Source organism: Macaca nemestrina, chromosome 2 (genome assembly GCF_043159975.1).
Source record: "Macaca nemestrina isolate mMacNem1 chromosome 2, mMacNem.hap1, whole genome shotgun sequence".
Lineage (NCBI taxonomy): Eukaryota > Metazoa > Chordata > Mammalia > Primates > Cercopithecidae > Macaca > Macaca nemestrina.
In genome coordinates this window covers 39,432,136-39,445,352 of record NC_092126.1, presented here as the reverse complement: position 1 = coordinate 39,445,352, position 13,217 = coordinate 39,432,136, and the positions used below count along the sequence as shown (strand labels likewise).

At 43.7% G+C, this 13,217-nt stretch overlaps 1 protein-coding gene across 8 annotated transcripts in view; it reads right to left on the bottom strand.

Moving 5' to 3' along the window:
- LOC105469922 (NCK adaptor protein 1) overlaps positions 1-10,350 on the bottom strand; it is a 94,951-nt gene extending 84,601 nt beyond the window's left edge. For 2 of the 8 annotated variants that reach the window (XM_071090960.1, XM_071090962.1), the window contains exons 1-2: positions 10,205-10,335; positions 5,623-5,710 (exon numbers count right to left, since the gene is read on the bottom strand). The gene's annotated coding sequence lies outside the window, so the exon portion shown is untranslated. Of the gene's footprint in view, positions 1-5,622; positions 5,711-9,807; positions 10,143-10,204 lie in introns of those variants that run through there. The other 6 variants (XM_071090963.1, XM_011721527.3, XM_011721529.3 and 3 more) reach the window with 6 other exon arrangements.
- Between the last annotated feature and the right edge of the window lie 2,867 nt (positions 10,351-13,217).

Sequence of the window (13,217 nt, the reverse complement as noted above, 5' to 3'; positions counted from 1 at the left end):
CTGACCCCACATTTCCCTTCTGCACTACCCTAGGCGAAGTTCTCCATGAATGCTCCACCCCTGCAGCAAACTTCTGCCTGGGCATTGAGGCATTTCCATACATCTTCTGAAACACAGGTGAAGGTTCCCAAACCCCAATTCTTGACTTCTATGTACTTGCAGCATCACCACCACATGGAAGCCACTGAGGCTTGGGGCTTGCACCCTCTGAAGCCACAGCCCAAGCTCTATGCTGGCCCCTTTCAGTCACGGCTGGAGCAGCTGGAATGCAGGGCACCAAGTCCCTAGGTTGCACATAGCACAGGGACATTGGGTCTGGCCCACAAAACAATTTTTTCCTCCAAGGCCTCCAGGTCGGTGATGGGAGGGGCTGCCATGAAGACCTCTGATACGACCTGCAGACATCTTCCCCATTGTCTTGGGGATTAACATTCAGCTCCTCGTTACTTATGCACACTTCTGCAGCCAACTTGAGTTTCTCCTCAGAAAATGGGATTTTCTTTTCTATTGTGCTATCAAGCTGCAAATTTTCTGAACTTCTATGCTCTGCCTCTCTTGTAAAACTGAATGCCTTTAACAGCACCCAAGTCACTTCTTGAATGCTTTGCTGCTTAGAAGTTTTTTCTACCAGATAGCCTAAATCATCTCTCTCAAGTTCAAAGTTCCACAGATCTCTAGGGCAGGGGCAAAATGTCACCAGTCTCTTTGCTAAAACATAACAAGTCACCTTTGCTCTGGTTCCCAACAAGTTCCCCATCTCCATCTGAGACCACCTCAGCCTGGACAATATTGACTTTATTGTCAATACAGCAATCAGCATTTTGGGCAAACTCATTCAAAAAGTCTAGAAAGTTCCAAACTTTCCCACATTTTCCTGTCCTCTTCTGATCCCTTCAAACTGTTCCAACCTCTGCCAGTTACCCAGTTCCAAAGCTGCTTCCACATTTTCGGGTATCTTTTCAGGAGCGCTCTAGTCTACTGGTATCAATTTACTGTATTAGTCCATTTTCATGCTGCTGATAAAGACTACCTGAGACTGGACAATTTACAAAATAAAGAGTTTTAATGGGCTTACAGTTCCACATGGCAGGGAAGGCCTCACAATCATGGCACGAGGTGAAAGGCATGTCTTCTCACATGACAGCAGACAAGAGAAGAGAGTTTGTGCAGAGAAACTCCCGTTTTAAAAACCATCATATCCCACAACACTTATTCACTATCACAAGAATAGCATGAGAAAGGCCCACCCCCATGGTTCAATGGCCTCCCACCAGGTTCCTCCAACCACACATGGGAATTGTGGGAGTTACAATTCAAGATGAGATCTGAGTGGGGACACAGCCAAACCGTATCAGTTACATTTATATAAAGTTCAAAAACAGGCAAAAATAAATTATGGTGATAAGAGGACAGAATAGTGATTACTTTGAGAGAATAAGAGACACTGACTGGAGGAGGCCAAGAGAGCCTTTTCGAACACTAAAAATGTTCTACATCTGGATTTGAGTGATGACTACATAGATATCTACAAATATGAAAATTCTATACATTTAAATTTTGCAGTTTTCAATAAAAATTTAAAGATACCTTCTCTAAACAAATTTTTAATTTTTTTAAATTTTTTTATTTTTTAGACAGTGTCGCACTCTGTCCCCCAAGCTAGAGTACAGTGGCACGATCACAGCTTACTGCAGCCTTTACCTCTTGGGCTCAAGCAATCCTCCCACCAGCCTTGCAAGTAGCTAGGACTACAGATGCTCACACCCAAACCTGGCTAAATTTTTTTCTTACTTTTGTAGAAGCCGTCTCTTGCTATATCGCCCAGGCTGCTCTCTAACTCCTACCCTCAAGCCATCCTCCCACCTTATCCTCCCAAAGTGCAGGATTACAAGTATGAGCCACCATGCCCAGACTAAACAATTTTTTCTTAAAAAATTGATAAGCTTTTTAGTTGGATCCACAACAGGAATTAATCAAAAGGAAAAAAAAAAAAAGTAAAGTCTTATATACAAAGATCTTTATTGCAGAATTTACAATAGCAGAACACATTCACACCTGGAAATAACATTTAATAAATGAATGCCATGCCAACCCTGGATTTCTCTAATGTGAGAGAGATGAATATTTGGCATCTGTCTGATACTAGCAGCCAATTAATGCTGATTAATTAACCTAAAGAAGCCATCTGCCCTGAGGGAAGAGCATGATCACTGACACCAAAGCAAAAAAGGGCTAAAGTATTCAAGGCTGAAAGAGGAAAGACACAAAAGCAAGAGACGAAATGAGAAGTAGGCAAAAGTCAAATTATGCAATACCTCACAGGCCTTTTTTTTTTTTTTTTTTAAAGAATATAGCTAAGAAATGAAAAAAAATAAAAAATAAAAGTAATTGATTTGCTTGGGCAGCAGAATTACTGGGAGACAGGGGTTGTATACTAAATATTCTAAATGTTTCTAAAAATGGAAATATATTATTCAAGAGCATGTAGTACTTGCAAATGATCAAACATTTCCAAAGAAAACTGCCCAGCCCTATTAATAAAATATTTCTGCAATACAGCTGGAATAATTAAAAGGTACACAGCATATTACAATCTTTGTTGTATCTATTATTTGAGTTGATCTACATACTAACATGATATGAAAATATGTGCTAAAGTTTTTGGAAGAAAAGGATGATTTATTTTTATTTATTTTTTTTTTTTGAGACGAAGTCTCTCCTTGTTGCCCAGGCTGGAATGCAGCGGCACAATCTCGGCTCACTGCAACCTTTGGCTCCCGGGTTCAAATGATTCCTGCCTCAGCTTCCCAAGTAGCTGGGATTACAGGCATGCACTACCACACCCGGCTAAATTTTGTATTTTTAGTAGAGACGGGGTTTCACCATGTTGGCCAGGCTGGTCTCGAACTCCTTACCTCAAGCAATCCACCTGCCTTGGCCTCCCAAAGTGCTGGGATTACAGGCGTGAGCCACTGCGCCCGGCCAGGATGATTCTTCTAAAGAAAAAAAATGTTTTGAGAAACATCCATTCTTTTAAACATTTCCACGTATTTTCACTGCTTGTTTTATTCAACTGGTTGTTTGAACAAAAGTAAAAATTATCCATACCATATTCATGTCCAATTCAGCAATCATTACTTACAATTTCAGGAATAAGAAACAAGAGAATCAGTGTTTTAACAGTTTTTTTTAGCTGATAATTTAAACATACAGAAAAAGCAACTATTAACAATCAAAAAATAAATGAAAAACAGACCAAAAGAGTAAGCATTCCTTTCCCTTCAGAGAGATTTTACCTTCAGAGAGAGTTTTCTATGCTGTCTTACAGCATTCTACTATTGTTACATATACATAAGAAAAATACCAAGGCAACCCTACATTGTTTCTGTTACAGAAACTTTATACAGTTAAGAGGAAAAATAAACATGAAGAACAAACATATAAAAGCACTCTACCTCACCAAATGGAACAAATGATTTTTCTTTTTTTTTTTTTGAGACAATCTCGCTCTGCCACCGAAGGCCACAGTGCAGTGGCACGACCTCACAAACCCCGCCTCCCGGTTTAAGTGATTCTCCTGCCTCAATCTCCTGAGTAGCCGAGATTACGGGCATTCGCCATCACACTCAGCTAATTTTTGTATTTAGTAGAGACACAGTTTCACCATGTTGGCCAAGCTGGTCTCGAACTCCTGGGCTCAAGTTATCTGCCCATCTCAGCCTCCCAAAGCGCTGGGATTACAGGAGTGAGCCATCAGGCCTGGCGGAATAAATTTTTTTCTGAGACAGAGTCTTGCTCTGTTACCCACACCAGAGTGGAATGGCGTGATCTTGGCTCACTGTAACCTCCGCCTCCCAGGTTCAAGCCATTCTCCTGCCTCAGTCTCCCAGGTAGCTGGGACTACAGCCATGCGCCACCACAGTGGGCTAATTTTTTTATATTTTTAGTAGAGATGGGGTTTCACCATGCCGGCCAGGCTGGTCTCAAACTCCTAGACTCAAGTGCTCCACACGTCTCAGCATCCCAAAGTGCTGGGATTACACGAGCCACCGGCGCCTGGCCTCAACAAGACATTTTGTCTTGTCTTGCTCAACAAGAACTGATGGTTCCTGACAGATGAACAAGAGGACAACAAGTAGCAAAATGTAAAAGTGTTACAGTTCTAACACTCAAAAAAGAGAAAAAGAACATTACAGCTAGATCATTGCATCTAGTTATATGATAAGCCCTCCAGGTTTCCTCTAAACCATTACGTTGTTCTGTATCCACATTCAAGGCCTCCAAAGATTAATTTGCATTATCAAGAGATTCGAAAAGACAAACTAAATTTCAGCAGTAAAACCTGTAAGAGATTCATTTTTTAGTAGATGATAGAACTCAATGGTAAACACTGGCCAGGTGCAATGGATCATCCCTGTAATCCTAGCACTCTGGGAGGCCAACGCAGGCAGATCACCTGAGATTAGGAGCTTGGCCAACATGGTGAAACCCTGTCTCTACTAAAAATACAAAAATTTGCCAGCCATGGTGGCAGGCACCTGTAATCCCAGCTACTTGGGAGGCTGAGGCAGGAGAATCCCTTGAACCTGGGAAGCAGAGGGTACAGTGATCCAAGATTGCGCCACTGCACTCCATCCTGGGTGACAGATCAAGACTCTGTCTCAAGAAAAAAAAACTCAACGGTAAACATGACAATATTATTTTTGTTAATGATGTTAATACATCTAACAAGCATGGGGGAAAAAAACTGTATACAGACTTTAAATCATTGTTTAAATAATTTACAATGTAAGGCTGGGCACGGTGGCTCACGCCTATAATCCTAGCACTTTGGGAAGCCGAGGTGAGCGGATCACTTGAGGTCAGGAGTTTGAGACCAGCCTGGCCAACATGGTGAAACCCTGTCTCTACTAAAAATACAAAATTAGCCAGGTGTGGTGGCGGGCACCTGTGATCCCAGCTCCTCAGGAGGCTGAGGCAGGAGAATCGCTTGAACCCGGGAGGCAGAGGATGCAGTGAGCCGAGACAGCCCCGCTGCATTCCAGCCTGGGCAAAAAGTGTGAAACTGTCTTAAAATAAATAAACAAATAAAAATTCACAATGTATGTATGAAGGTTCCCCTGCCCTGAAGTTTTCAATCTATGAGAAGGCATAAATACACAAAATGCAAAATAATGTGAGGCAAATAATGCAAAATTACAAGAGATGAGTAGTAGTATGGTTTCATAAATACACAGAATTTACATTAGAAGATTAAGGTTAGAGTCTTTGTTCTGCCCCCATCACTAAATGTTTGAATTTTGGTGCATCTAGTCTATTTGTGTTTCAGTTTCCTTATCTATAATACACAAGGTTGGATTCCAACATTCTAGCAATAATGCTCTATGATTCTATGATACGAGTCCACATAAGATCAAAAACCAAGGGGATAATAAAATAACAAGAGGTAAGGAAAGCAACAGGCCAGGCACAGCGGCTCACCCCTATAATCCCAGCACCTTGGGAAGCCAAGGTGGGAGGATCGTTTGAGGCCAGGAATTCAAAACCAGCCTGAATAACACAGTGAGACCCTATTTCTGCAAAAAAAAAAAAAAAAAAAAATTGCCAGGCATTGATGCATACCTATAATCCTGGCCTTTGGGAGGTTCAAGTTACAATAAGGAGCTGTGATCAGGCCACTGTACTCCAGCCTGGGCAACGGAGCAAGACCCTGTTAAAAAGAAAAAAGAAAAAGAAAAGAGAATAAGCAAGCAACATAGGGAACAGGAAAAACATTTGGAAGGCTGCACCAAAGGACCAAAAGCGAAACTTCAACAAAATTTTACTTCATTTGCTACTTGGTAATTTAGGAGAAAAAAAAATTGTTTAAAGACTAGGCAACCTGGCCGGGTGCAGTGGCTCACGCCTGTAATCCCAACACTTTGGGAGGCCGAGGCACGTGGATCACCTGAGGTCAGGAGTTCAAGACCAGCCTGGCCAACATGGTGAAACCCCATCTCAACTAAAAATACAAAATTAGCCAGGCATGCACCCATAATCCTAGCTACTCAGAAGACTGACAAAGGAGAATCACTTGAACCAAGGAAGCAGAGGTTGCAGTGAGCCAAGATGGTGCCACTATACCCCAGCCTGGGTGACAGAGTGAGACGCCTCAAATAAAAAGAAAAAGAAAAAGAAAGAGGCCGGGCACAATGGCTCACACCTGTAATCCCAGCACTTTGGGAGGCCAACTTTGGGAGGCCAAGGAGGGTGGATCACCCGAGGTCAGGAGTTTGAGACCAGCCTGACCAACATGGAGAAACCCCGTCTCTACTAAAAATACAAAATTAGCCAGGCATGGTGGCGCATGCCTGTAGTCCCAGCTACTAGGAAGGCTGAGGTAGGAGAATCGCTTGAACCCAGGAGGCAGAGGTTGCACTGAGCCGAGATCGCACCACTGCACTCCAGCCTGGGCAACAGAGCGAGGAAAGAAAGGAAAGGAAGGAAAGAAAGGAAGAAAGAAAGGAAGAAAGAAAGGAAGAAAGAAAGGAAGAAAGGAAGAAAGAAAGGAAGAAAGAAAGGAAGAAAGAAAGGAAGGAAGGAAGGAAGGAAGGAAGAAAGGAAGAAAGGAAGAAAGGAAGAAAGGAAGAAAGGAAGAAAGAAAGAAAGAAAGAAAGAAAGAAAGAAAGAAAGAAAGAAAGAAAGAAAGAAAGAAAGAAAGAGAAAGAAAGAAAGAAAGAGAAAGAAAGAAAGAGAAATGATATGAAGGTAGAAAAATACAAAGGGTAAATAAGAATTAGAGATTGGTTTGGTGAGAGTGGACAGCTCCTATAAAGAAACAGTGCTGGCCCCAGAAAAACAGATTTGAGCAGACTATTAGAAGGCTATGAATTCTGACCTATACTCTGAAGATAACAGTTATCACTGGTTTCCGAAAAGTGAAGGATGTTTGAAGCATGATTCTAAGGTTTAGGAAGACATACTAACTAGAGAGAAAAACCAAGCAGAAAATCCAATTAAAGGCCCATGAGTAGTTCAAAGATAAAAATGGCTGACAAAAATCGGCCAATGTTGTTACGTGCATAGAGATAACACCAAAGTTTGTGTCTGGGCAACTGAAAGCATGGTAATGTCACCAAAACAAAGTCAGCATATGGAATCAGTTTTGAAGGGAAGACTATCATTTCTATCTTCACTAGAGTTTAAGGTGAGGATCAGCAAGACATAAAGTTGCCTTAAATCTTTAAATGTCATATTTAGCCTTGTCGTCTTCCTAACATCACAGTATTTATAATTTGTTAAAGGTTCAGTGATTTTTAAAGTTCCCTTCAATTTTACTTATCAATGAAATAATCATTTAATTTTCTAGTGCAGATGAAGAACATTTGGTATTTTTCCATATTATAAATTCTAAAAATTATTAAACCATGATTTTTAAAATGAACTGTATCTGTATTCACTAAGTCAAGTCTTCCTGACAAGTGATTTATAACAATCACATCATATATACCTTCAGCTTTGAAAAACACAGTGGTGAAAAAGTAAAGTAAGACAAAGTAAAAGTACAAAACAATGAAAAGGTAAAACTCTAGAAGAATTTTGAAAAATGAATATAGGCCGGGTGCAGTGGCTCACACTTGTAATTCCAGCACTTTGGGAGGCCGAGGCAGGTGAATCACTTGAGGTCAGGAGTTCGACACCAGCCTGGTCAACATGGTGAAACTCCGTCTCTACTAAAAGTACAGGCCCGGCGCGGTGGCTCATGCCTGTAATCCCAGCACTTTGGGAGGCCGAGGCGGGTGGATCACAATGTCAGGAGTTCAAGACCAACCTGGTCAAGATGATGAAACCCTGCCTCTACTAAAAATACAAAAAGTAGCCGGGCGTGGTGGCGGGTGCTTGTAATCCCAGCTACTGGGGAGGATGAGACAGAGAATTGCTTGAACCCGGCAGGCGGAGGTTGGAATGAGCCAAGATCGTGCCACTGCACTCCATCCTGGGCGACAGGGCGAGACTCCGTCTCAACAAAAAAAGAAAAAAAAAAATATATATACATACACAAAAATTAGCTGGGCATGGTGGCACACACTGTAGTCCCAGCTACTAGGGAGGCTGAGGCACAAGAATCACTTGAACCTGGGAGGCAGAGGTTGCAGTGAGCCAAGATCGTGCCACTGCACTCCAGCCTGGGCAACAGAGTGAGACTCTGTCTCAAAAAAAAAAAAAAACCAGTAAAGAAAAAAACCCAGAACCATGAAGTATCACTTAATATCTCTTTTATTATTTTCCTTTTTTTTTTTTAATTTTCTTAATTTAGAGACAGAGTTTCACTATATTGCCTAGGCTGATCTCAAACTCCTGGCCTCCAGCTATCCTCCCATCCTGGCCTCCCAAAGTGCTGGGATTACAGGCTTGAACTACCCTGCCTGGGTCTCCTTCAGTATCTAACAAAACATTACGCGTAAATTTTTTTTTTTTTTTTTTTTTTTTTTTTTTTGAGATGGAGTCTTGCTCTGTTGCCAGGCTGGAGTACAGTGGCGATCCTGGCTCACTGCAACCTCCAACTCCCGGGTTCATGCAATTCTCCTGCCTCAGACTACCAAGCAACTGGGATTACAGGCGCGTGCCACCACGCCCGGCTAATTTTTGTATTTTTAGTAGAGACGGAGTTTTACCATATTGGCCAGGCTGGTCTCGATCTCCTGACCTCGTGATCCGCCCGCCTCGGCCTCCCAAAGTGCTGGGATTACAGGCGTGAGCCACCGCGCCCCGCCAACATTACACGTAGGTTTCAAATTTTATTCAGTTGGACCTGAAAGCACTGCAGAAATCTGGACAAAAGATAATGCCTGGAAAAATAAGCACACATTTTAAAATGTAATACATGAGCCAACAGCTGAGTAGATCTGAACACTCTGCAAACTATGGTTATGGATATTAAAGACAATTCCCACAGATCACAATTTTCCCAAAGAAGTCTCAGAGTTTGTGGTCAAATTGAAAAGACAGTACCATTTATCAACCAGTGCACATTACTATCAAGTTGTGAATGGGATGCCTATTGAAGAACATCACTGACTTCACTCCCACAAGAAAATAAAGTGTTTTAAAAAGAAAAGAACGAATATTATTGACAATTACCGAGCAAAACTTTCTTCCTAGGTTATTTCTCCGTTTACTGTGTGACCTCGCTGAAGGCTGAGAGTTTAGGCACACTGGTTTCCAGGTGCTCAAGAAATCGTTATAGATGGTTTGTCATAAGTCTAACAAAGTAAGATTTTAAAAATGAGTACCTCTTAGCAACACTTACTCGTTTTGGAGGGACATTGAGCTGCTTTGCTCCCCACCCAAAGAAGGGTTAGGAAATTCTCCTTAACCTCATTCTTTCCTAATTTCTAGGGCTTCTTACCTAATCTAACGTGTATAATTATGATCAGGTGACTCCAAGTTCATCAGTTTGACTCCGAGAGCCTTTCTACGGTTTCTACGTCCTCAGCCCTGAACAAAACTCAGCTTCCTGAGCTTCTAACGGCGAATTTAACTTGCATGTTAATATAGAAGAAAGGTTACAAAACCTATCGAAATGGTTTTTTTTTAACCAAACATATTACAACTCAAGTCAAAAGTTCACAGCCCCAGCAACTCGCGTACGAATCTGAAGCAGGTCCAGACGATTAAAGTCACAGCCCCGGACTAGAAAACGTCAGGCGGGTGGGGGGAGGGGCGAGGGCGCGTCCCGAAGATGTCCACCCGCAGCACCGCGCAGGCTGCCGCCTCCCCTCTTCTCGCGCTGGAGGTGAGAGCGCCCTTCCTCCTACCACGTCCTACCTTCCCGGCCTCGGATTACGCCACAGCTGGCAAAAGGTCTTTTTCAGGAGAAAACAGACAAGTCAGCCAGCGCGCCCCACACTCGACCTCCCAGCCTCGCAGGGGCGGCCGCCCGGGTTCTCACCCCGACGCAGCGCTCCAGGGGCTGACAAGGAGGCCGCAGGGTCGCGCTCCCCGGGGCAACGGCCCGAGGGCCTCGCGGAATCCCGGTGCAGAAGTTCGGACCCTCTGAGCAGCCTCCGCGCCCCCTCCGGCTCAGCTCCGAGCCTGCAGACGGCGCCCCCGGGGCTAACTCAGCGGGGAAGAGGAAGCAACGCAGCGACTAACAGGCTGTGTGGAGGGACAGCGGACTGAAGGGGGGTGGGGGTGTGTCTGCCTGCTAGCAAGGCCGTCTCACCTTCCTGCTGCCGAGCTGGGCAGCTCCAGCTCACCTGAGGAGGGATCCAGGACGCCACCGCGGCCGCCGTGATGGCCGTAACGGCACGAGGCCTGCGCTCTGCCGCCGACGCGTAGCTCTCGGAGAGGGGCGGGGCACGCGCGGTGGGCAGGCGGATCCGCGCGGGCAGGAAACCCACTCTCGGCCCAATCTGATAGGTTCAGTCGCCCCCTTTCCCGGTCCCTGATGCGACAGCGGTCTGTGCCACACTGGGATTGGGCGGGCCCACATGTCAATCAAGCGCCGTGCGTGGTGTGAAGGGAGCGGAGGCTGCGCCACGGAGCGAAGTGAGCTAGAGGGTGAGAAGCGCCGGGCCCGAACAGAACCGTCTTCGCTTTTCCCTGTGCGATTGCTCTGGCTGGTTACTTCGAGCCTTCCTTCTCAGCGCCGCAGGAGAGACTCCACAGCAAGAGTGACTGTGTCCTGGGTTCAGCCCCCACTCTTCTGGGAGCTTCCCCCGGTTTCTGCACTTGAGGAATGTCTTCCCAGCGAAAGGTTCTTAGGAGCGGGGAGCGACAAAGAAAGACAAAGAAAAGCAGACCTGAAAATTGGGACCTGGGAGAAATGTAAGACGTGCTTAATTTGAGGCACAGACCAAAAGAAGCTGAGGGCCCGCTAAAAGTGTCCCTGTGCTTGGGCAGCTTACTTACATTACATTCTTGGCGGCAGTAGTGTTATGAAGACCACCTTCGGAGCCAGGTCTGCCCATTCTTAGGGCTCCAGCCACTGGCTGAGGTATCAGTAAGTTGGTTCTTCCCCTCGCCGGTACCTGCCTCATTTCTTTTTTTTTGAGACGAGTTTCGCTCTGTCGCGCCTCCGGGTTCGAGATTCTCCTGCCTCAGCCTCCCGAGTAGCTGGGACTACAGGTGTGTACCACCACGCCCATCTTTTTTTTTTTTTTTTTTTTTTTTTTTGTATTTTTAGTAGAGACGGGGTTTCACCATGTTGGCCAGGATGGTCTCGATCTCTTGTCCTCGTGATCCGCCAGCCTTGGCCTCCCAAAGTGCTGGGATTACAGGCGTGAGCCACCACGCTCAGCCGCCTCATTTCTTAACCATCTTTGTGGCTCAGTTTAGAGTCGCTCCTCAGGGAAGTTTGCTGAGTTAGGTACCTTCTTTGGAGCATAGGTATTTTCTCCATCCGAGCTATTGAAATGGTTTGCCTGTATCCCTACCTAGATTGTAAACTCCACTGAATCAGGAACCATGTCTGTTCAGTTTCTCCCTAGGGCCTTGTAGTAGGGTAGATGGTCAGTAAATACTGTTGAAGGCATTAATATTTATTTTAATCCTGGCCCTGGCTATAAGCCTCAAAAGTTTGCAGTTTTCTGCATTTAACTTCAAATTATTTGATTGGTAATGCATGCATGTGGTTAGCCTGTGCTGTAATTTAGATGTTTGTCCCCCTAAACCTCCTGTTGAAACTTGATCCCCAATGTTGGAGGTAGGGACTAATGGGCAGTGTTGGGTCATGGAGGTGGTTCCTTCATGAATAGATTAACGTCCTCCCTGGGAAGGGGGTAACTCTTTATTTCCCTGAGAGCTGGCTAAAAAGAACGTCGCACTTCCCTTCTTTTTCTTCCTCTCTGGCCATGTAATCTCTGCACACACCAGCTCTCCTTTGCCTTCTGCTGTGAGTATAAGCAGTCTTAAGCTCCCATCAGATGCAGATGCTCAGTCTTGAACTTTTCCAGACATCAGAACCATAAGCCAAATAAACCTTTTTTATTTATAAATTATCCAGCCTTGGGTATTCCTTTCTAGCAGCACTAAAGGGACTAAGACAACCTGCCATATGTAGGATCACAAGGTCAAGCACAAATTTATCTATCTATGCTGTACTATCCTCAGGTTGGCTGAGACAAGTAGACCATGAAACTTGGCAACAGCTACTCTATGTCTACATTCTATTATTGGCATCCAAAGTGAATATTGGCGGTGGATTTTGAGTTTATTCTAAGGGTTTAAATAGCTTTGCATGTTTTATCATGACTGGTATGGACTGAATCGCATCCCCCCAAAAAATTCATATGCTGAAGCCCTCACTCCTAATGTGACTATATAAATGTCCCTCAACTTACAAAGGGGTTATGTTCCAATAAACCCACCATAAATTGAAAATACCATAAGTTGAAAAGATCGTAAGTCATAAATGCATTTAATGCTTCTAACCTACCAAACATCATAGCTTAGTGTAGCCTACCTAAAACGTGCTCAGATTACTTACATTAGCCTTCAGTTAGGCAAAATCATCTGACAGAAAGCTTATTTTTTAATAAAGTATTATTTCATATAATCTACTAAATAATGAAAAACTGGATGATTTTATGGGTACTCTTTAAAGTACAGATTCTAGAGTGCATATGGCTTTTGCACCACCATGAAGTCAAAAAAATCTTAAGTCAGGGACTATCTATTTGGGGCTAAGCCTTTAGGGAGGTAATAAAAATTAAATTAGGTCATAAGGGTGGGGCCCTAATCCCATAAGATTAATGTCCTTATAGAAAGTGGCACCAGAGAGCTCTCTCCATTTGAGAACACAGCAAAACAGACATCTGCAAGCCAGTGAGAGAGCCCTCACCCAAAACTGACCATGCCAGCACCCTCTTTTGGACCTCCCAACCTACAGAACTTTGAAAAAATAAACTTCTGTTGTGTAAGCCACCCAATCTAGTATTTTGTTAATGGCAGCCCAAGCTAATACAATGGTTTTATTTGTTGATACATTTTATAAAGTTTACAGACTGAGATATTAATATTATATTCATTTTTGAAGAAACTTGTCCAGAGTTAAAACTATTGCTGCAAAATCACCCATCAAATTGTTAGCACAGCCTGACTCAATTTTAATTCTAATTACATACTTAACATCTGATGGAGGCAGAAGGTGTGAAATCAAATACAACAGGTAAAAGACAGAAATACAGTTCTTGCCTTCACGTAGCTTACCACCACCTTAAGTGGGGAAAATTAAC